At 42.7% G+C, this 23,942-nt stretch overlaps 1 protein-coding gene across 1 annotated transcript in view; it reads right to left on the bottom strand.

Annotated features, from left to right (window-relative positions):
• EZH2 (enhancer of zeste 2 polycomb repressive complex 2 subunit) overlaps positions 1 to 262 on the bottom strand; it is a 120,825-nt gene extending 120,563 nt beyond the window's left edge. The window contains exon 1 of the mRNA XM_082258156.1: positions 127 to 262. The gene's annotated coding sequence lies outside the window, so the exon portion shown is untranslated. The remainder of the gene's footprint in view (positions 1 to 126) is intronic.
• Between the last annotated feature and the right edge of the window lie 23,680 nt (positions 263 to 23,942).

Here is a 23,942-nt window from a genome sequence, read left to right as displayed (position 1 = left end):
CTGGTGTCCGGAGCCCCTCCTTCTCCCTGGCTGGGGGCGGCCCCTTTGTCCTCGCCTGCACTCACACAGGGCCCATACAACAGCAAGTATAACATGCAGAAAGGGGGGGGGTCAGTCGTCAATTACCGTACGTATGTTTCCCGCCTCCTCCGGTGTTCCGCTTCCCCAGGCTCGCCACCTTCCCCCCAGTGTTTGTCTATGCCTGCCGAGCTCACTCAGCAGCGCCGGGTCCCGGGCGCCAAACTAACCTCCCTGATCCTCCTCTCCCCGCCCACCCCTTTCCCCGGCTATGGCCACGCCCACACCGGCGCCTCGGCTCTGGCGTCTCATTGGTGGCTCCGGCGGTGCCCGAAGACTCGGCGCCCAATGGCAGAGCAGAGAGGGAAATGAAGCCGGCGCCAGCGATTCCCCCCTCATGTAGTCGTGCACTCCGGCTTCTTTGTTCTGCTTTTCCTGTCTCGGGTACGTCGGGGGCGCGCACCGCCTCCTGACCGCCCGGCTTTCCCTCAAACTTTCCTCGTCCTTCTCCGCTCACCGGACATTAAACGTTACAAACTCACTAAGTACTGTGACACCGAACTGAGCGCTATACAATTAGTGACACCAGCGGAGCTGGTGTGCTCGGAGTTCACTTATGGGGGTTACGGACAGCTCGTGTCCGCTCAGTCTCACGCCGTTTCGCGCGGTCCTCGGAATGGCGGGAGAAGGGAATGGGCGGTTTTCGTTTGAATTTAGTTGTAGCTGGACGTTGGCCGCGTTAACGGTCGGTATGTGTAGTAGAGTGGGTGGGCTTGTTGGCAGTCACGTGACGTGCGCCGGCCAATGGAGGACTGGGAGAGCTGAAGCTGGCTTCCTGTGTATGTGTGTGGAGAGCTCCGCTTCATTCACAAGTCCGCTCTATCAGGGAAGTGTGTGAGTGTACAGCCAGAAGTGTACACCGAAATGGAGTCCCCCCCCCCCGGGACCTGTCCACATACTGGGCTACAGTGAGAGTAATACTGTATACACATGGCGTGTTATCTCTAGAACGGCGACCTCCATGGGGCTGCTGCCTCTATACCAAATGGGAAAGCTAAAGTAACCCTAAACCTTAAAAAACTCTACTCTGGTATGAATACTTCACTACTCTCTGTAGTGGCGCCACCCAGTGGTGTATTTTGGTTTAGTGCTGACCTAGGCAACACTAAAATCGGGCACTAAATGTGTCCAATCCTTTCCTGTTCAGGATCCACCCCTTTATCTGTAAACTCCGCCCTTACTCTTTAGGCTCCACCTCTTCAGAAATGGGTAAGGGCAAGGGGGTGGTGGTGAGAAAGAGGTCCACCCTCTGAAAACTTGGCTTGGTCCTGAAGAACTTCCCATCTACCAAAGTGGTGCTTCTCATCCTCTGGATAGTATCTAACAAGAACTACTGGCAGCAGTGGTGTTGAGTAGCTGTTCGTGTTGTGAAAACGGTGGCGCCCCCTCCCTAAAACATGTTCTGCCCCGCAACTCATGCTTCGTCTAGCTCCCCATGTACTGTACAGGGAATACACTGTAAGCAATTGGAGTGCAGGACTTCCATTGTCAGGGTGCCAACAGCTGGTGTGTGTCGGGGAGAAGGGTTGGGCTACCTCCTAGCTTACCTGCACCCTATCTATCCATTAGAGTGCATGTGCTTCCACTGTGGAGCCTCCTACATTTACAGGAGTTAGGACTGCAGGTAATACAGGGTGCTGCGAAGTGGCCTGCAGCTTACACATGCATTTGCAAATGTGTGCTAACTAAACCCCTGTTTTTTTAACGCATACTGTTAGACAGGTTAATTTGGTTGGTAAGCAGACTGGTTGGTGAATTGAGCTGGGAATTTATTCTGCTTTTGTCTCGTGTGTCGGGGAGAAGCCCACCAAGTCTGGATCATGGGGTCTGTGCTGAGGGACAGACAGAGCAATCAAAGAGGGTCAGGAGGCCACCCACGTGGAGACAGAACATACAGGAGGAGGAACATACATTGAGCTGAGAAGTGATGACACGGTGATGATCCTGCTGCTCACACTGCTTTCTTTAACAGGGAACCAACCCAGGGGCAGAAAGGTGTAAATTGTGTCAAATACCAAGAAGCAACCAAGTCGGCAATAGTCTTAGTGGCCCGGAGCCACTAAGATGACCGGAATTACTTCTGCCTCGATCCTGCATAGAAGTCTTGGCAGAAGCTTGAGCCTCGCTGGGCTTTGTAGGCTGATCAGGTGCGGCTGGTCACCAAGGTTCCTTGGAAGCTTCCTCTCAGGGAGAATCTGCTGTCCTAAGGACTGATCTTCCATCCTGTTTTACAGTTGCTGGCTTTGCCGGGTTGGCTGTTGAACGCCAGGTGCTGAACTATAGAGGTTTATCTGAGTCAGTGATTCCTACACTGTTAAAAACTAGGAAGATCTACTATTGTGGACTATACGTGGAAGACGTACATTGCGTGGTATAAGTCTCTTGGGGTTCCTTCTCGGTGGCTCGGATCTTGACCTTCCTTCAACAGGGGGTTGAACAGAGATTGGCTTCGAGTATCATTAAGGGCCAGGTGTTGGCTTTGGCGGTCTTTTTCCAACGACCTTTGGCCACACTCCCTGGTGCGTACCTTTCTTCAGGGTGTCCGGCATTTGGTTCCTCTAGTGCAGTCTCCGTTGCCTCAATTTGGTGCCTTTAGCCCTCCAGAAGCCACCCTTTAAGGATCTACGGTAGATTCCTCTGCTTTATACTTTCACAGAAGGTGGCCTTTTTTGGTGGCTATCACCTCTGCGCGCAGGATGTCGGAACTGGCAGCGTTATCCTGATGTTCACCTTACCTGGTGATTTACAGAGATGAGGTGATTCTTCGCCCCTGTCCATCATTCATTCCAAAGGTGGTCTCTGATTTTCATTTAGATGAAGACATTATGTTGCCTTCCCTAAACATCCAAAGGAAATTGCCTTTCATGCCTTTGATGTGGTCTGGCAATTAGGGTGTACCTGGCAGCTACGGAGTTCTTCAGGAAATCAGACTCACTATTTGTGCTCGGGGATGGGCCTCGTAAAGGGTTGTTTGTTTCTTCTGCAACCATTTCCAGATGGATCAGACAGACAGTGATTCAGGCCTATTCCATCAAGGGTCAGGTTCCTCCTTTCCCTGTTAAGGAGCACTCTACTTGGGGGCTTAGTGCCTCCTGGACCTTCCATCATCAGAAGTCAGTGACGCAGGTTTGCAAGGCGACCATCTGGTCATTGGTGCAAACTTTCACAAAGTTTTATGAAGTGGATGTGTTGGCATCTGCAGAAACTTCTTTTGGCCGCAAGGTTTTGCAGACTGCTGTTGAGAGGACATGATCCTGCTGACTGCTGTTGAGAGGATGATGATTGAGGGTGTTTTGTTTTTTTTTTCAGGTGGGCTCCAGTTGTTTTGGTTGAGCTCTTGTTGCCTGGTTGGCTATGGTTGGCCTTGGGAATTTTTTGCTGTTCCCACCTCTCATGTTTAACACTGCTTTGGGACATCCCAATGGTTAAGAATATCAGAATATGTGGAAATGCACAGCGCTAACGATAATTTTACAAAGCTGGCAGTGGCAGCACTACAATTGACATAAGATTGCCCATAAATCACATACAGAAAAGTGCAGCGCTAAATAAAAAGTAAATACATATACCGTATTTTTCGCCGTATAAGACGCACTTTTTCTTCCCCAAAACTGGGGGGGAAAAGTTGGTGCGTCTTATACGGCAAATACACATTTGCCTGCCAGTTCCGGAGCCAGAAGTGGAGTCCTTGCCACGCCCCCCGCTCGCGCCTCACGCTCTGCCCTGCAGCAACTACTGGTAGTTATCCTCACTCAGACTGACTGTCGATGGCTACGTTCTGACACTGTGAATCTCCTATAAGTGTGGACCCGAGGCGCAGAGCAGCGCGCATTCAGCCCGCCCATTTGTGTGACAGTAGGGAATGAAAATTCGCTACTGTCTCACGGATCCTCCTCGGCCAATGGCAGGGACTCGGACGACTCGAAGAGACGCAGGGACTGAAGAGGAAGCCGCCGCTAAAACAGGTAAGTCACTGTGGCTTGGTACGCTGTTCACTCTGCATTCTAGGCACTCCGCATTGAAAGGGGGCACTCCACATTGAAAGGGGGCACTCCGCATTGAAAGGGGGCAGGCTGTGGGCACTCCGCATTGAAAGGGGGCACTCCGCATTGAAAGGGGGCAGGCTGTGGGCACTCCGCATTGAAAGGGGGCAGGCTGTGGGCACTCCGCATTGAAAGGGGGCACTCCGTATTGAAAGGGGGCAGGCTGTGGGCACTCCGCATTGAAAGGGGGCACTGCGCATTGAAAGGGGGCAGGCTGTGGGCACTCTGCATTGAAAGGGGGCAGGCTGTGGGCACTCTGCATTGAAAGGGGGCAGGCTGTGGGCACTCCGCATTGAAAGGGGGCAGGCTGTGGGCACTCCGCATTGAAAGTACTTGGTTCAGAATCTTTTTTTTCTAGATTTTCCTCCTTTAAAATTGGGTGCGTCTTATACGGCGAAAAATACGGTAACTGTGATGAAAACATCAAAATTATACAATGATATCACAAAAAGTGAGTCCATTATTCATATAACATGGTTAACAAACGTTGAAAACCACAAAGTAAAGCTGAAGTGTTCTAGTGTCCAGACTCATCAGTGAAGACAAACCCTGCACCAAAGTGATGAATCACTATTTCTATATATCTCCCAAATGAATGCTAAATGTATTGCACCTGTTTGTAGAAGTCCTGGAGCCATAGAACGCCATGAGAGTCCAGCGATGGCGCCGGCGTGCGGTTCAAGCCTCCGCTTCAGAAGAAACCAGGCCTCGATATCAGAACCTATTAAAAACAATGTAGAGGAGGTGTTCCTATAATAAAGATGGCCGACGTGCGGCTCAAGCCTCGTTTTCATCAGGACCGAGCCTCGATATCAGAACGATGTAAACATAGGAAGAGGATGTGGAAGAGGACGTCCCTGTTACCAGCAAAGCGGTTCCTACAGGGTGATGTCTATTCATCTGAAAATAAAGGATTTAAAAAAAAACAATATGTATATTTTGGAGGTTAAAAGTAATGTCCTAGCAAAAATACTTTAAATTTAAACGTATAAACAAAAAGTATCAGAAAAAGCCTGATCGGCAAGTGGTTAAAGCCGCTTAAGGACGTCCCCTCCCACTGCTTGTAAAAGTAATCCCGTGGCTAGTTAGCCACTAGGATTGCTTCTACAAAAAAGCCAACTGTTGGCTCTAAAAAAACGGTATCGGGGGATTATCCCGCTGTACCTCCCGCAGTGAAAGGCACAGAAAAAATGGGATCTTTGACTTACTGTAAAATCCATTTCTCTGATGTTCCATGACAGACACAGCTCCTGATATTCTTAACCATTGGGGTATACTGCCCCATACAGGGGTAGATCACTAGGCAGAAAAAAAATCTGGCTACGCCTATGGGCAGTCTCAGGGGATATACTCCCTCTCTCTGCTATAGATACTCAGTTTTGTTACAAGCAATGTCAGAAGAATACAACTCCACAGAGGGGTGAGTGCTGTGTCCGTCAATTAACATCAGAGAAATGGATTTTACGTTAAGTCAAAAATCCCATTTTGTCTTTTGCTTATTGAAGGGTACAACTAATGATATTCTTAACATACAGAAAAGTGCAACACTAAATAAAATGTAAATACATATAACTGATGAAAACATCAAAAATCATACAATATCACAAAAAGTGAGTCCATAATTCATATAACATGGTTAAAGATGTCTATTCAGACGAAACGCTCGGGATCTGCTGCTATGTTGCCACTGCTTCATATTTGATCCTAGGATGTTCTATTTGAAAGCGTTTTTTACTCATCTACATTTGTAAGTGTTTTGGATTTTAAATAAATAAGATATTTTGTATGGTTATACACTATGAGGAGCTCTCTCTTTTATTGAGTACATGTGGAGAAGAACTTGTGGCCCTAATTTTACCTGGATGGTCCATTATTGGAAATAATCTGTATCGAAGGGGAATAATCCATTGATGCTGTTGGAGCGGTGGAAGATGTCCTTTGGCTTATTATCCATCTAAATTTGCTGTTTCTGACTCTCTAGGCGTAAGCTTATTGAGTTCACTCTCTCAGGTAAGCCCCCCTCTGACGTTGGTGTTGGTTCCTGTGCATGAGTTTGAAAATTCACATGAAATAACGATTGAAGATTTTGCTTTTCACATCACACTTTGGACTTTCATTTATTAATTTTCAGTGACCAGTTATTATTACTGTATTTTATTGATTACATTACAACATGTGTATTGTATCAATGCTCATGTTTGTCATATAGATACAATTTATCATTGCACTATATATGCATTTTATTTTGGGGTTTTTCTATCAGCACTGCACTTTATACATTTTTCTACGGTAAAACATTATCTACGGTACCATCATAAGGATCCCAAAGGGACCTTATTTCAGATCATTGATCATTTTACTGTTCCCTGGAGGGGTGGATCTGGTATACGGGGAGTTTTGCGTCGCGAAACGTATTGGATCTACACCCTCCAGTCTTATTATCCCTTTGGTTTAAATATCCAATGGGAATTTAATACATCTTAAATATTGAGAATTTCTCTATATGATACTCAATATCCCATTTGGTGCACCATCAGTTTATATTTAGGTTCACTTTGTTAGTGAGAATATAACATTTTTGCTCTTGTCCTCCCTTTTCTGTTTTTGTTTTTATTTTATTTTACATTGTTATTTTAACCTTCCGAATATTTCATTCTCTTAATTGTGAATATTTTAATTCATTTCATATCTGTGAGGTGTACTATCCTCTTTTGTTAGAGGCTGTATAGTTTTTATTATTTTTATTATATTGTGTGTTTTAATTTATCCCTGTGTTTGTTGGTTAGTTCCCTAGCGGAGATTTGCTTGATGCCTGTCTCTCTTGGGGGCGGTGTGTTTGCGTGCCAGACCTCCTCCTGGAGCTGGTTTGATGGATATGCGCTCCACCGGCGTCGTGCGGATTTCCTGGTATGACGCGCATACACCTCACTTCCGGTGTAGACCGGAAGTGACGTTACGCTGTACTGGTCCGTGTCAGAGAGAGGCTTGACACGCACGCCACCGTTTTCCTAACTCAGACAGTGATGCCTGGCAGTTCAACACACAGGTGGGATCTGATTCCTACTGATTATTGAGCTTATATACATGTCTGTTTCCTTGTTAACTTGCTGGTCAAATCCTTTGAGAATGTCCTGTGGGATGAAATGCATCAGGATCGTGCCTGTATAGCCAGACTTGCATATTTTTCTGCCTCTACCACTGGAATGTTTGTGAGTGTTTCTTCCCTTTTTTAATACATTTATTATTGGGGTTTTACACTGTTTGTCTCCTTTGGTTTACTTCCATATGGGTCTGGATATTTGTGAGTCATCCTTTCCATTCACCCTGCTGGATACATACCTGGGGGACATCCGTGATTGCAGTTCGTTTTAAGGAATCCTACATCACCCTAAGAGCTTTTTTGACCCTCATGCTATATGGCATTTTGGGTCAACAACGTTTGGTGAGCGCATTTTTTATTTGGTGTTGGTGACGGGACATTATCACGATTCACCTTTTCGTTTTGGATTATCCAATCTGCACTTACCATTGGAACTTCAATATGAACTTTTAATTGTATTTATTTACAGCCTTGAATGTCTATTCACCTTATTTGTCATTTTCCTTTGTATTGAGAACTGTTTCAGTTCCTTTATACCATAGCGCTGCACTTTTTTTCACTTTCCATCCACAAGATACACTCTGTGCAAAATAAGCAAAATAAAGTGCTTTGCAAGTGTCCCAAAGCTAAGTGCTCGTGCTTCCACCACCAACACCAGAGGATGGCCTCTCACCTTATATTATGACCGTGTGTTAACACTAGGTCTGAAAGAGCAGTTACCCTCAAGGGTTAATCCACAGGTGATTTTCCTCTTAGGCTTGCTAGGGCACTGTGGTGGTTACCTCTGCGGTCACTCAGACTCCCGCAAGTACCGATTTGGCATGGAAAGAAGTCACAAAGAAATCTAATGCTCTCTGTAGATACTCTCTTTTATTAAGGTAAATAAGAATCACTCAAATGAAATGCACAATAAGCTTGTGCAGGCTAACAATGAGTATCCGAACTGATAGAGGAGCCTGCTGCCGGGTCACCGCTCGTCCGAGGTCTCCGCCCCTCTATAAGCCTTGCGTCATACGCCTCTAACATCACAACTTCTTCAGTAGGGGTTCCTACTAGAGAGAAAAAAAATAAGAGAGCCTACAGAGCATTAGATTTCTTTGTGACTTCTTTCAATGTCTATCGCTCTGGTCCTCCAAGGTCATAGAATCGAGTGAGGGCCATCTTGCCCTCACTCGACTTCTGTCTGAGGGGACAGCAGACTGGATAATTTTCCCCGCTACCGGCGGGTCCAGTAAGCTGGGAAAATGACCGGGGAGGGGAGGGGGGCACCTCTCCCGCCGCATAAAAGGGTGATCCCGTGGCCAATTCGCCACTGGGGCCACCCTTATGTTAAAGCGAACTGCCCGCAGTTTAAAAAAAAATACCGGGGTTATGGCAGCTATCTGCTACCATAACCCCAGTATTTAACGCCAAAGTACTGATGTAAAACTGCGGCAGGCGGTCCGTAAGTGGTTAAGCTGAACTCCAGCCAAGCTGCCCAAACAAACTATGTTCCTCACTAACATGTGAGGCCGCTGGATTTGCTGTATAAACTGTATGTAGCTGAGGCTACATACAGCATACCACACTGTGTTCCGGGGATGAGCCGAGACTTCCTGTCCCATACTCACAACACGTTAAAGTCTATTTGAGTCTATCTGATCAGCTCTCAGCCATTAATAGAAAGCAAAGTATTCTAGCAATGATTACAAATCTTCCTCTGATTGGCTGAGTCAGTTTGTGACATCATCAGCCCGCCTATCTGACTTCATTGCTAGAATACATAATCTTCTCTGAATGGCTGAGCGCTGCTGTTATAGATTCTGCTGTGTTCCGGGTATGAGACAGGAAGTTTTGGCTCAAACCCATTTGTATGTAGCCTCAGCTACATACAGTATACACTACACATCCAGCAGCCTCACATGTTAGTGAGGGGCATAGTTCATATGGGCCAGATTGGCCCAAACAAACTATGTAAAATGTATCAAAAGCTGGAGTTCAGTTTTAAATATTTTATTAGAACATATGAGGAGTCTAGTAACATGTTGTGGCTGTTTTAGGATCTTGGCTAAGTTAAGCGCCGCTGGCGTAATACATATCGCTGTTCAGGGATCACAACGTTTTGGCTTGTGTCATCAAAAATTGAATGTGAGCTGCAGGCCATATTCCTAATGGCTCCTCTGCTCTGGAGAGTAATAATCTCGGGACCAGTTTGGGCACTTCACACATGATATATGAACAGCAAGTTCACATTACGTCCTGTATGCATCTGCAGAGACAGGCCTGAAGTTTAGTCTGAGCTAAAAACACAGTTACAATAAACATATATCATTATTTAGGGTCGTTTCCATAACTTCTCATCCCACTTGTACAGGCCTAAAAACATAGGTTAAAAAAAAATATATATATCTTCATTCTGTTAGCCTTTGTGTGACACATACAATCCCTACTGCTGTTCTGTAAGCACTCTATCATAGTTATATTTCTAGTTTACCAGTCATACTGCAAAAAATTTTTGCTATTGAGTTTTCACTGAAACCAGTTCTTGAACAGAAATTGAAGCCAGTAAAGGTTAAAGAATCACAGCTGAAGTCTGCAGTTTTTTATACTTTTTTTTTGGTCTCTGTACTTTTCTGTATGGTTTTTGCTTGCCTTAAAATACTCTTTTCTCTTGGTGAAAATGCTGCTTCCTGCCCTCCCATTACCTTGCTATTTGCTTCCAGAGTTGAGTACCCCACAGCAAAGTGTCATTGCACATACAATGTACTTGTATTTGGAATACAGGGGGGTGTCAGTTCTGTTAATAAATGCACTTAGTCTAAATCTGGTGCTTATTGGACTGCACATACACATAGGCCTCTTTCACAAGGGCGCCTCCGTGCAATGGATTTCACTTGCTTAGCAGGGTATCACTCTGCTGATCTCAGCTGAGCAGGCGGATGACAGATCCTGTCCGCTCCCCTGTACAAACGGACATGGTCACTTTCCTGTTCTTCTCTATGGGGAAATCGGATGAAAAAGGACCGCCTGTCTGTTTTCATCAAATCCCCCAGACGGATGAAAAAAAAAAGGACCACCATCCATCTGGATTTTGCGGGCAGGATCGGATCAGAAAGCAGCAGATGTCAGCGGACATGTGCCGCTCCATAGGGGAAACTGCAAGGTCAGATCAGGTCTGCCTGAAAAACTGACAGACGGACCTGACCAGACAGCCCGTGTGAAAGGGTCCTTACTTTATTTTATAAATACATAGACCCGCCGCACAAAAGCTACACAGGAAAGAAGAAAAAGCTTTAAAAATGGAGGTAGTTAGTACAATGTCTGTCTGATTGCATATCTATTTATGTGGCTTTATAATGGTAATGTCCTTTTTAGAAAGAAACTAACATCAGTACATTTGCATCCCATAGCATTTTCTAGATGACAACAGTCCAGCTATAAAGTTTGGATAATAGGTTTGTTGTTGAGGAGTTACAGAAATTCAGACTTTCCACTTATATACATAGCACAGTTACATAGCTAAAGGGCTTTTAGTTTTACTGTATATTTACCTGATCCAGTATAAGTTGTCACAGCAAACACTGTAAACTGAGATCTCTAATAACCTGCAATTGCTGGAGATTACAAGGAGACCATTTTGGGCTCTCCCCTGACTCTCCTTTGCCAAACAATAAAGTGACACAATTGTATTAATTTACACCAAGTGTAGTAATCCTGTTGAGAATTGGAAAATCTACTTGTATCTGTGGATGGTGAGGATTTCCATCAAGTGCTCTGGGATTGTCCTATTAATTAGTTACATAGTTAGTCTGGTTGAAAAAAGACACTTCCATCTAGTTCAACCAAAAAAGGAGAAAAAAAAAATCATACAATCCTATATGCAAAATCCTATACCCAGAGTTGATCCAGAGGAAGGCAATAAAGGCCAGCAAAGCATAATCCACTTTGCTCCAGCAGGGGGAAAACATTCCTTTCTGATTCCCCCAAGAGGCAATCGGATATTTCTTGGATAAACTTTACCTATAAATGTTAGTATCCAGTTATATTATGTACATTTAGAAAATAATCCAGTCCTTTTTTAAAGCAATCGACTGAGTTGGCCAGAACCAGCTCTTGAGGGAGTCTATTCCACATTTTTCACAGCTTTTATTGTGAAGAAACCTTTCCATATTTGGAGATGAAATCACTTTTCTTCCCAAACATAAAGAGTGCCCCCCTTGTCCTCTTGGATGACCCTAAAGTGAGTAACTTAAAACCAAGTTCACTATATGGACCACTTATGTATTTATACATGTTGATCATATCCCCCCTTAATCTCCTCTTCTCAAGAGAGAATAAATTAATTTCTTCTAATTTTTCCACATAGCTGAGCTCCTCCATGCCTCTTATCAGCCCTTCTCTGCACTTTCTCCAGTTCCCCCGATATCTTTTTGTGAACTGGTATCCAAAACTGAACTACATATTCCAGATGAGGTCTGAGTAATAATTTGTACAGGGGTAAAATTATATCTCAAGAAATGAGATGGGTAGTCAGTACATGAGGATTGATCGATTTTCAATGATATGTAGCCTAGCTTGTAGACCCTATAACTTTCACACAAACCTATTATCAGACACTTAGGATTTTTTTTACCAAGGACATGTAGCAGAATACATTCTGGTTTAAATTTATGACGAAATAAGATTTTTTTGGATTTCTTTGAAACAGAAAATTTTCAAAATTTTCGCTCTTTTTTTGCTTTATATCGCAAAAAAAAAAAATACCCAGTGATGAATAAATACCACCAAAAGAAAGCTCTGTTTGTGTGAACAAAATGATAAAAATTTAATTTGGTCCGCTCCCTCACTTCCTACTTCCCAACGAGTTTGTGCCACTTACTGGGTAGCTTCTCCTGACTAGCACCCCATGGGGTCAAACTGCGGGTCTCCACCACACAAGAGCGGACATGGCTTTCTTCTTCGCCTTTAGTGGTACCACTGTGGTACATGCTTTGTTTTTTTTTTTGTTTTTTTTATACACTATCTGGTTGATTATACCTAAGTGTTACAGTTCATCGTTCACTTTGTCTATGGTCGGTCATTGCGGATCTGCTGAACTCTAAGAAGTACCCTATGCTTGTTTCTCTACCTGTCACCCAGACAAACTTCACTTATCGCTTAATTTGTACTCCTTGTGAGTTTCTCTCATGGTATATGTACTTTGATTGTAACCATATGGTAATTCTTTGTTTTTCGTTCTATCTTCAATAAAACTTTAAAGGGAAAAAAAAAAAGAAAAAAATTTAATTTGGGTACAGTGTAGCATGACTGAGTAATTGTCATTCAAAGTGTGATATCACTGAAAATTGGTCTGGGAAGGAAGGGGGTGAAAGTGCCCAGTATTGAGGTGGTTAAATATAGGCACCACATTGGCCTTACACAAATTCAGTGGTACTATTCCAGCACTTTTAGAGTCCCTAAAAATGAGAAACAATGGCTTTAAAATGACAGAGCTCAATTCTTTTAGGATCCGTGGGTGGATGCCATCTGGTCCAGGTGCTTTATTCACCTTTACTCTGTTCAAATATTTCTGGACCATATCAATATTTAGCCATTGTGGATCACTTGGGGCTGTGTCAATACCATCCTCATTATTTACACAAATGTTGCCGTGTAATTTTGGCCCTTACCCCTATGAAGGAACCAACAAAAACATGATAGAGAAAGATGGGGCTTTGCGGGCCAGTGGGAGTAGAAGGATCAGACGCAAAACCAATTTATAAAACCAAAAAACATTTTATTAGTTTATAAAATAAAAAGCATGGACTACCATGCATTCTGAGTGCAAGCAGACTGACATACAAATGATAAAATCAAACAGAATGAGTCATTTTCAACATAGAAATACATCCCATGAGGGAATTATAACCAAAGAGCCTGTGTAGGATGGAGAATAGGTCTCAAGATGGATTTCGGTCAATGTAGGTCCCCAGCAAGCCGACGCGTTTCGCTCAAGGCTTCCTCAGGGCCTGAGAGACCATAACAGACCGGTATTTCTATAAGTAATGTAAAAACATCATTGGGTGAGTATTAGTCAGTTATACATCAGTTCATAAATCAAATGATATTATCATACATTAATTACACTTGGTTCTGGTTTTGTACTGACCCTTATTGATAGTGACTCATAGTAGATGACAAGGTTGTAGCGACACAAATGCTGCTGTATAAATCGCTGCTTCCGTGTTCAGGGTAAAAATTCTATATTGGCGTCATAATTTTCTTTACGCTGGATTCAGCAATTTGAGCCCCCCTGTGAATCACAGAGGCAAGGCTGTGAATTACAGTACCAAATAGGTATATATTTGTGTCTATTGTATACCCCATCAAATGTCTATCCTCTATGTAGCATATTTACTAACCTTATCTTGAATCTATAGATATAAAATGGATCATATAAACAATGGTTGCTCATATCTCATACAGGCGCCACTCTAAGTGCAGTAACTTGAAACTTTAATTGGGATAAACCCCTATATAGGGGGGTACTCACAAAGGGGATGATTAAGAACAGCTCATAAACACACTCCGGTATGAATCAGGATGGCTCGAGCGGTGACAGGTAGACAGGCTGTAGCGGTAGCTACCGCACTTCCTCGTCCCGGGGACACTCAGAAGACCTTCCGTCGTCACTTCCGCAAGCGTGGTTACGTCATGGCGCCGGCGACGCGTTCTCGAAGCATGCGCTCCTTCTTCAGGCCGAAGAAGGAGCGCATGCTCCGAGAACGCGTCGCCGGGGCCATGACGTAACCACGCTTGCGGAAGTGACGACGGAAGGTCTTCTGAGTGTCCCCGGGACGAGGAAGTGCGGTAGCTACCGCTACAGCCTGTCTACCTGTCACCGCTCGAGCCATCCTGATTCATACCGGAGTGTGTTTATGAGCTGTTCTTAATCATCCCCTTTGTGAGTACCCCCCTATATAGGGGTTTATCCCAATTAAAGTTTTAAGTTACTGCACTTAGAGTGGCGCCTGTGTTTTCTTCCAGTTGACTCCAAGCGTATCTTCTACTTGTCACTAGAGCTGCCTCAGAAGTGCACCTTGAGCTTTTCATAGACTTTTTATGGACCTTTCTATGGACATTGCCAAATATGGATTTTTATTTCTATTTTCCAATCTGCCCTTTCCATTGATTGTTACCTATTGTTATTTAACTGGTTAGTTGTATGTCCGGTGACATTGGTATAGCCCCTGGTGATATATATTCCTCGTTGTGCGCCAGTTATTTATTTTTGGTTTGCTCATATCTCATAGATGACATCTATAGATAGAAAGCCCAGAGTAGTGAAGGCCAATACAAAAGGGTGTGTTGGTGGCTACTTCCAAAACTGAATAAAGCCATCAGGTGAGGGAGAAGTGGTTAACTTAAAAAGTATATATCAAGGAGTAGTAACTGCTATCCCTATACAATAATAGGTGGGTGCCAGTACCTCTGCTCCATCGTTATCTAGTCCTGAATGTTCTATCTGGCTCTATGGTTACCTGTCTTTCCTCTATCCGTGTAACTGCTACCCTTATTAATCTCATTTCCCTTGATATATACTTTAAGTTAACCACTTCTCCCTCACCTGATGGCTTTATTCAGTTTTGGAAGTAGCCGCCAACACACCCTTTTGTATTGGCCTTCACTACTCTGGGCTTTCTATCTATAGATGTCATCTATGAGATATGAGCAACCATTGTTTATATGATCCATTTTATATCTATAGATTCAAGATAAGGTTAGTCAATATGCTACATAGCGGATAGACATTTGATGGGGTATACAATAGAATACAAATATAATTGCTGGGGACCTACATTGACCGAAATCCATCTTGAGACCTATTCTATATCCTACACAGGCTCTTTGGTTATAATTCCCTCATGGGATGTATTTCTATGTTGAAAATGACTCATTCTGTTTGATTTTATCATTTGTATGTCAGTCTGCTTGCACTTAGTATGCATGGTAGTCCATGCTTTTTATTTTATAAACTAATAAAATGTTTTTTGGTTTTATAAATTGGTTTTGCGTCTGATCCTTCTACTCCCACTGGCCCGCAAAGCCCCATCTTTCTCCATCCTCATTATTGACACAAGCTCCCCCATGTTCCTTTGTATACACAGAGCTGAAAAAGATGTTTAATGTGCCTTCTCTTTGTCCCCACTCACCCACTCCAGATTATTTTGTAAAGGGTATACATGCTGAAACCTGACCTTTTATACTACTAATATATTTGAATAATTTTTTGGGGTTTGTCCTATCTTTTGCAATCTATCGTTCATTTTGAATTTGTGCAGCCTCAATTTCCTTTTTACATACAGTATTCTGTTTTATTCTTTATAACAACATTTAAACTATGATAGTGTCCCTTCATTTTTTATATTTTTTAAAAGCTCTTTCATTTATTATTTATAGCTTTTTTTTTTTTTTTACTTTGGCCGTTAGCCACATAGATTTCATTTTTAGACTGTTAGACGTATTGCCCATGGGAATATATTTTGCAGTGTGTTCCCATACAGTCTTTTTCAAAAGTTCTCATTTCTGGCCTGTGTTCATCGATGCCAATATTACCTCTAAGTCAGTCTAAGTCTTGGAGAGCAGCCCTCATCCTGGAAAATTTGCTCTCCCTAGGTTAAGTGTCTTTATATTTCCAGTGTATGCTTGTTGCCTACAGCTTACATGAAATTAAATCATGTTATGGTCACTGCTACCCAGATGTACTTTTATATGATACAACATTTCTAGAAATAATTATTTAATGTTGGTTTTGGTGCAAGCCCTCATACCCACTGAGCTGTCTTCAGTTCTGGAATAAAAGGTAAGAAAACACCACACTTGTGAGCTGCTTTATGTTAAACCCATTAAGCTTTAGCTGTGACTTGGGTCCAACCAAGTTCTCCAAATATGACACAGCGGGTGGGATTTACTAAAACTGGTGCACAAAGAATCTGGTGCAGCTGTGCATAGTGACCAATCAGCTTCTTGGTTTTAATGTCAAAGCTTGACTGAACAAGCTGAAGTTAGAAGCTGATTCTTTACCATACAAAGCTACACCATATTCTATGTGCACCAGTTTTAGTAAGGCCCCATTCCCCAGTGGATATCCTTGGTCAGCCATTTTCTTTGCTTTGTAAGTATCACATACAAAAACCGAGAATGTGAAAACAAGTTTTATAAAGTATGGGGTGACAACTTACATATTCTGGATAAGTTTTAAATTACACGTCCTACTGGTAGTAATGCATGAATGCATTACACACAGCAGCCATACCTTAAGCCCTGTACACACGGGCGGAATGTTGGGAGACAACGGCCGGTTTAAAAAAAAAACGGTCGACATTCGGCCTGTGTGTATGTCGGTCTGTCCGACAGAAGTCGACCAGACGTGCATGCTGGAAAACCAGCAGCCAGCCGACTCCCGATTAGACCCCTAGATCCCTCCTCAACAGTACCCGTGACAAAAAAAAAATTTAAATGTCTGAAAATATCAGCCAATATCGGCGGATACCGATATCCGATGACCAAAATATCAGTATCGGTATCAGCACTAAAAAAACGATATCAGTCCTTCACTACTAAAGTGTGTCACCAAATAAAGCTGACAACTGTAAAAAACACAATACAATTTGTCTGCAAAAGAAATTAATCACTTTACTTATGTTTAATTCACCATCAACTTTTCTGGATCTGTTTCAGCGCCTCAACTCCCATGCTATGGAGAGATGGCTGGGGGAAATAATGCTAATCACTGGGAAAAGAATGCACTGATACAAAAAAACTGCCCTGCATACTTCGGTCACACCTTTTCTCTACAGCATTGCTCAAAATACAAACTATGTTCAATACCTCAAGCCAGGTGGCTTGTAGACGTGTCAGGCTGTTAAACAGATCTACTGGTATGCAAAGAAGGCATTTGTTGATGTTCCACATATGCTCGTTAGTGAATCCTTTTTAATACAATCCTACATAAAAACTGCTGCAGGGAGGACACTAAAATTTTGCATAAGGAGGCTTTTTTATTTGCTCAAAGTTTAACAATAGGAACTGTCCTGTAAAGCAATACTCTTTCAGATTGAATATCCATTCAAGGAGACCCTTAAAGCGAGCCAAAGAAAAAGGAACAAAATTCAGGTCAATAGATCAATCGTTTGATTTTTGCATAAATATGTGCCTACTTCGATAGACAATTTTCATGTCCCCGTCAAAACTACACAAACTAACATGTTTTATCAGAATAAACTATTTTCTAATTATTTTAGGGCTATAGTTCTAAAAAAAATGCTACTACTGAAATGTGTATGAGCCCGTAAAGTGTGACCCAGAAGTAAAAAAGAATGTTCTCTGTCACATCTTATTTTGATGACCATGGTGTACTATGTGTTTTTATACTATAGGACATAGAAAAAAAATCCTACAGCCAGAGCTGGCAGCTTAAAGCAAAGTAAATGCAACATTTTGTGTATTACAGCCTGGTAATCACAGCAAGTATCCAGTCAGACGGGGCTGGAAGTGTGTAAAGCAAAGCTGTTTAACAGAATATAACATAACATATTTTTCCTCCTCCTAGGCCCCTTTCACACGGGGTGGATCCGTTTGGACGGACCCTGCTTGCTCAGCTGGGATTGCTCCATTGATCTCCACTGAGCAGTCAAATTACAGGTCAGTCTCTGCTCACTGTGCAGAGACAGACCTGTCAGAGTCCTGCTCTCCTCTATGGGGAGATCAGGTGAAAACAGACAGCCTGACCTGCTGGACAGATGGCGAACCTATCTTTTTTCAGCGGATCTTGTCAAATCCGATGCCCGGTTGGGTGTTAGGGGACATCCACCTCCCCATAGAAGTCGATGGGTGTCCCGATAAAAACGTACAGGTGGGCCCGATCAGTCCAGTCATGTGAAAGGGTCCTTATCCTGCTCAAATGCCAAAATGCCCAGCATCAGGGCTGCTATTTTCTCCTTGCTGTTGGATCACTTGAAAACCATCCTTGGTTCATGTAACTAACTGTTGGACACGGTACGAAAAAATAAAGTTGTCGTGCATGCAAAGGGTCAAACTACATTGCATCATTTATACAGATGTAGAAAAAAAAATGTTTGCACAGGACAAATTCCAAAACAATGATGGCACAATCGTATGAAATATCAAACAACAGTTGGGATTTTCATTCAATGGATCATTTTATTTTCTGCCTTTTAAAGAGGTTGTAACCAAAAAATCCTGTTACCTAATAGCAGGTTAAACAGCACAGTGCTTGTGCTGTCTAATCTGTCCCTTTCTATGCTTGATCCTGCCTGTTCCTGTGTCCCCCTTTGTAAACTGACCATGGTAATCATGGCTCCTGATCAATGATACTGTGGTCAGTTTATGTGCCTCTGTCATCCCGCTGCTCTCTGCTCTCCCCCCTCCCTCTGTCTGTCCGCTTTTAGTAGCTGGCAGTCAAAGAAAGATTACTGCCAGCCCCTCTGTTCTACTAAGCTATACTACACTGTGTACATGTTTCTATAAAATTATGTTTTTAAATATCTTCTTTTTAGATATTTTCTGGTCGGTCACATGACATCTCACCACTCTCCTCCCCTGATCTAAGGTCTACAGGGGAAGGGGCTGAGTGGACAGCACAGCGGTCAGGTGACCTCCCGGCTGACGTCACAGTATAGTATAGCTTAGTAGAGCAGAGGGGCTGGCAGTAATCTTTCTTTGACTTTTGTCAGACTTTCAAACACAAATCTGTAGGAAAAGTCCTAGAACAATTTGTATGAAAATCTCAGCTAAATTGTTTGTCGTTCAAAAGATTTTGTTTGCTCTTAACATTTTGATTTCGGAGTGTGTATGTTTTTTTTTTGGAAAACCACATACGCAATTTTCTTTCCTTCAACCGTGGGAAGAAAATCGCTTGATTCCCCCATGAACACATTCAGTATTACAGCTTACCAATCATTAGATGTAGTGGCTGTCATTTCTTTTTTTTTTTCTTTTCCCCACCGTTTCATCTGGTGATCAGGCCAGTAACACACCTGTATTACACAGACATGGATGAATGAATGAATACAGGGGCGGATTTTGGCAGCAGCATTATCATTCTGGAGAAAGGGGAGTGTTAGAAGCTCTAACAGACTTAAATACGATAACAAATTGAAGCTGAATTCCAGCTAATACTTTGCATTCAGTTACAGCAAACAGGTCTTTTCCTTTTGGGATAAAGGTTTTACCTAAATAAATAAAGGTCATCATTTTAAAGAGAAGCTCTAGTCAAATTTCAAGAAATGAAAGGCCAGCAGCTACAAAAGCTGAAGCTGCTGAATTAAAAAAAAAAAAAACAGATACCTGTCTCAAAATCAAGAGCTGTGCTTATCTGAGCCCTTTTTTCCACAAGTCTTCGTTCCCTGCGGCAACATCTTAACTGTGGGCACCCGGTTGTGACAGCCTATGGCTTTGCAGCCGGCTGCCCACTGCACATGCACATGCTGGGCATTGTGAATGGTCCAGCAGTTTTCTGGGACCTCTGACATGTGCCAGAAGCCTGTAGGGAAGGGGGGAGAACTTCTGCTTGGATCGCCTAGGTGATCCATGTGGAAGTGGGTACCTGGTAGCCCCCCCCATTTGTTAATGAGTGGTGGGAGGAGGCCTCAAAGTGTAACTTCCCATTTTGGGTAAAGCTCTGTTTTCAGCACCCCTGCCAGTGTTAAATGGTCTGTCTCATCCCTCTAACTGCAACAGACTTACTGGCTGGATCACCAGATAAAAGTACAAGAAAGAAATCTTAAAAAAAGGAAAAAAATATATCACATCTAAGAATTGGTATATTAGAATTGTCATTATAATAAATGTTTGCTTTTTATTTTAATACTGCTTTATCTAAACCCTAACAGTGAACTTACAAAACGTTCTTCCTCTTTGGTCTGCTACATACAGTATCTCACAAAAGTGAGTACACCCCTCACATTTTTGTAAATATTTTATTATATATATTTTATTATATATTTTCATGTGACAACACAGAAATTACACTTTGCTACAGTACAGTGTAAAGTAGTGAGTGTACAGCTTGTATAACAGTGTAAATTTTCTGTCCCCTCAAATTAACTCAACACACAGCCATTAATGTCTAAACTGCTGGCAACACAATTGAGTACACCCCTAAGTGAAAATGTCCAAAAAGGGCCCAAAGTGTCAATATTTTGTGTGGCTATCAATATTTTCCAGTACTGCCTTAACCCTTTTGGGCATGGAGTTCACCAGAGCTTCACAGGTTGCCACTGGATTCCTCTTCCACTCCTCGATGACAACATCACGGAGCTGGTGGATGTTAGAGACCTTGCACTCCTCCACCTTCTGTTTGAGGATGCCCCACAGATGCTCAATAGGGTTTAGGTCTGGAGACATGCTTGGCCAGTCCATCATCTTTACCCTCAGCTTCTTTAGCAAGGCAGTGATTGTCTTGGAGGTGTGTTTGGAGTAGTTATCATGTTGGAATACTGCCCTGCGACCTAGTCTCCGAAGGGAGGGGATCATGGTCTACTTCAGTATGTCACAGTACACACGCTTGACACCATCTGGACCAAATATGTTTATCTTGGCCTCATCAGAGACCTTCTGGGATGACAGCAATGCAGACCAATTTGACGCAGTGTGCGGCGTATGGTCTGAGCACTGGCAGGCTGACCCCCCATCCCTTCAACCTCTGCAGCAATGCTGGCAGCACTCATACGTCTTTTTCCCAAAGACAACCTCTGAATATGACGCTGAGCACGTGCACTCAGCTTCTTTGGTCGACCATGGAGCCTGTTCTGAGTGGAACCTGCCCTGTTAAATGGCTGTATGGTCTTAGCCACTGTGCTGCAGCTCAGTTTCAGGGTCTTGGCAATCTTCTTATAGCCTAGGCCATCTTTATGTAGAGCAACAATTTAACACACCTCCTCCCCATTCACAACTGAGACCTTGTAGCACTAACGAGTCACATGACACCAATTTGGACTTTTACACTTAGGGGTGTACTCACTTTTGTTGCCAGCGGATTAGACATTAATGGCTGTGTGTTGAGTTATTTTGAGGGGACAGCAAACTTTTGATTAATGTATGGGCACCCTGGTTGTACAGAAGTCGATCTACAGATCAACTTCTGTACAGCCAGCCTGTTGGGTTTTTCCCGGTTAATCAGTGTTGCCAGCTATAGCTAGCAGCACTGTTCAGTGTGTCCTGTTGGCAGGGAAGTCTCCCCGCAGTAAGAACACAATAGCAAAGCAGGAGTGATTTTGGATCATTTATTCTTATTCATCCCATTGAAAGCATTTTGTTCAGTACAAAAAATACCTGTTCATCATGCCACAAAATTCAGAGGTGTTCCTTGTGTTATATCAAGGAAAGTAATTAGCCTTCCAGCCTTCTGGGGTTAGAAAATAATTATCCTTTATGTTGAGATGGGAGAGTAGGTGGGTCTGAGTAGTTTGGGAAGAGAAAACTGGGCAGGGTTGACAACTGCCATACATGGATATAACTTTTGATGGGCTACAGATCAACTTCTGTACAACGAGCCTGTCGGGTTTATCCCGATCAAGTATTATCGCCAGCTATAGCCAGCAGCACTGTTCAGTGTGTTCTGTTGGCAGGGAAGTCTCCCTGCAGTCAGAACACAATAGCAAAGCAGGAGTGGTTTTGGATAATTTATTCTTTTTCATCCCATTGGTTGAATTAAAAAAATGGTTAAGGTATGAGCTGCCATAGTCCACAAAAACGCGGTTGTTACCCAAAATGGGACTTAGTGCATTTTCTGGCACATTAACAGGTATTTTGATCTGCCAGATCAAATACAGCACAGCTGTAAAAATGTTAAATGCATACAAAACTATTTTGGGGTAAACCCTGTAATAATTTAAAATATGTTCCCATGGAAAATATGCTATACTCATTTTCATGGGCTGCAATGTGGGTGCATTGACTGCTACTGTAAAGTATCACAATACAGTGGTGATCGAAAGTTTGAGCATCCCAGGTAAAAATTTGTATTAATGTGCATAAAGAAGCCAAGGAAAGATGGAAAAATCCCCAAAAGGCATCAAATTACAGATTAGATATTCTTATAATATGTGAACAAAAGTTAGTTTTTTTTTCCATCATTGACACTTTCAAAATTACAGAAAACCAAAAAATGGCATCTGCAAAAGTTTGGGCACCCTGCAGAATTTATAGCATTCACTGCCCCCTTTGCTAGGCTGAGACCTGCCAGTGTCATGGATTGTTCTCAATCATCATCTGGGAAGACCAGGTGATGTCAATCTCAAAGGTTTTAAATGCCCAGACTCCTCTGACCTTGCCCCAACAATCGGCACCATGGGATCTTCTAAGCAGTTGTCTAGAAAACTGAAACTGAAAATAGTTGACGCTCACAAAGCTATAGAAGGCTATAAGGAGATAGCAAAACGTTTTCAGATGTCAATATCCTCTGTTCAGAATGTAATTAAGAAATTGCAGTTATCAGGAACAGTGGAAGTTAAAGGAAGATCTGGAAGACTAAGAAAAATATCAGACAGAACAGCTCGCAGGATTGTGAGAAAAACAACTCAAAACCCACGTTTGACTGCACGATCTCTCCAGAAAGATCTGGCAGACACTGGAGTTGTGGTACACTGTTCCACTATAAAGAGATACTTGTACAAATATGGAAAAGTCATCAGAAGAAAACCTCTTCTACGTCCTCACCACAAAAATCAGCGTTTGAACTTTGCAAATGAACATATAGACAAGGCTGATGCATTTTGGAAACAAGTTCTGTGGACCGATGAGGTTAAAATTTAACTTTTTGGCCGGAATGAGCATAGGTACGTTTGGAGAAGAAGGGGCACAGAATTTAATGAAAAGAACCTCTGTCCAACTGTTAAGCATGGGGGTGGATCAATCATGCTTTGGGGTTGTATTGCAGCCAGTGGCACAGGGAACATCTCACGAGTAGAAGTAAAAATGGATTCAATAAAATTTTAGCAAATTTTGGATGGTAACTTGATGCCATTTGTGAAAAAGCTGAAGTTAAAGAGAGGATGGCTTCTACAAATGGATAATGATCCTAAACACACCTCGAACTCCACGGGGGATTACATCAAGAGCCGTAAGCTGAAGGTTTTGCCATGGCCTTTACAATCTCCTGACCTCAACATAATTGAAAATCTATGGATAGACATTAAAAGAGCAGTGCGTGACAGAAAGCCCAGAAATCTCAAAGAACTGGAAGACTTTTGTAAGAATGGGCAAAGATACCTCCAACAAGAATTGAAAGACTCTTGGTTGGCTACAAAAAGCGTTTACAAGCTGTGATACTTGCCAAAGGGGGCAGTACAAGATATTAACTCTGCAGGGTGCCCAAACTTTTGCAGACGCCATTTTTTTGTTTTCTGTTATTTTGAAAGTGTAAATGATGGAAATAAAATCTAATTTTTTTTTATTTATTTATAATAAAGAAACAGAGGAGATATTCCAGTACAACATTTACAAAGTCTGAACCATTATGTTCGAGATGCCAACATGTAGTTATTACAACCATATGCAAATATATATAAGTCATTAGCATTGAAAAATAAAAAGGGTCTCAAACTTGACTTGAACCAACCTATGCCAGCTATCCAGATTCTCCAATGCCTCTAAAGTTTTTTTTATTTTTTATTATAAAATCTAACTTTCTCCGTTCACCCTTCCAGGACGGCCTACATATGAGAGATTGTGGCTCCACC

This window comes from Pelophylax lessonae (genome assembly GCF_965119305.1).
Source record: "Pelophylax lessonae genome assembly, chromosome: 5".
NCBI classification, from domain to species: Eukaryota; Metazoa; Chordata; class Amphibia; order Anura; family Ranidae; genus Pelophylax; species Pelophylax lessonae.
Note: the sequence above shows the minus strand (reverse complement) of the source record. Positions and strands in the feature narration are given on the sequence as shown.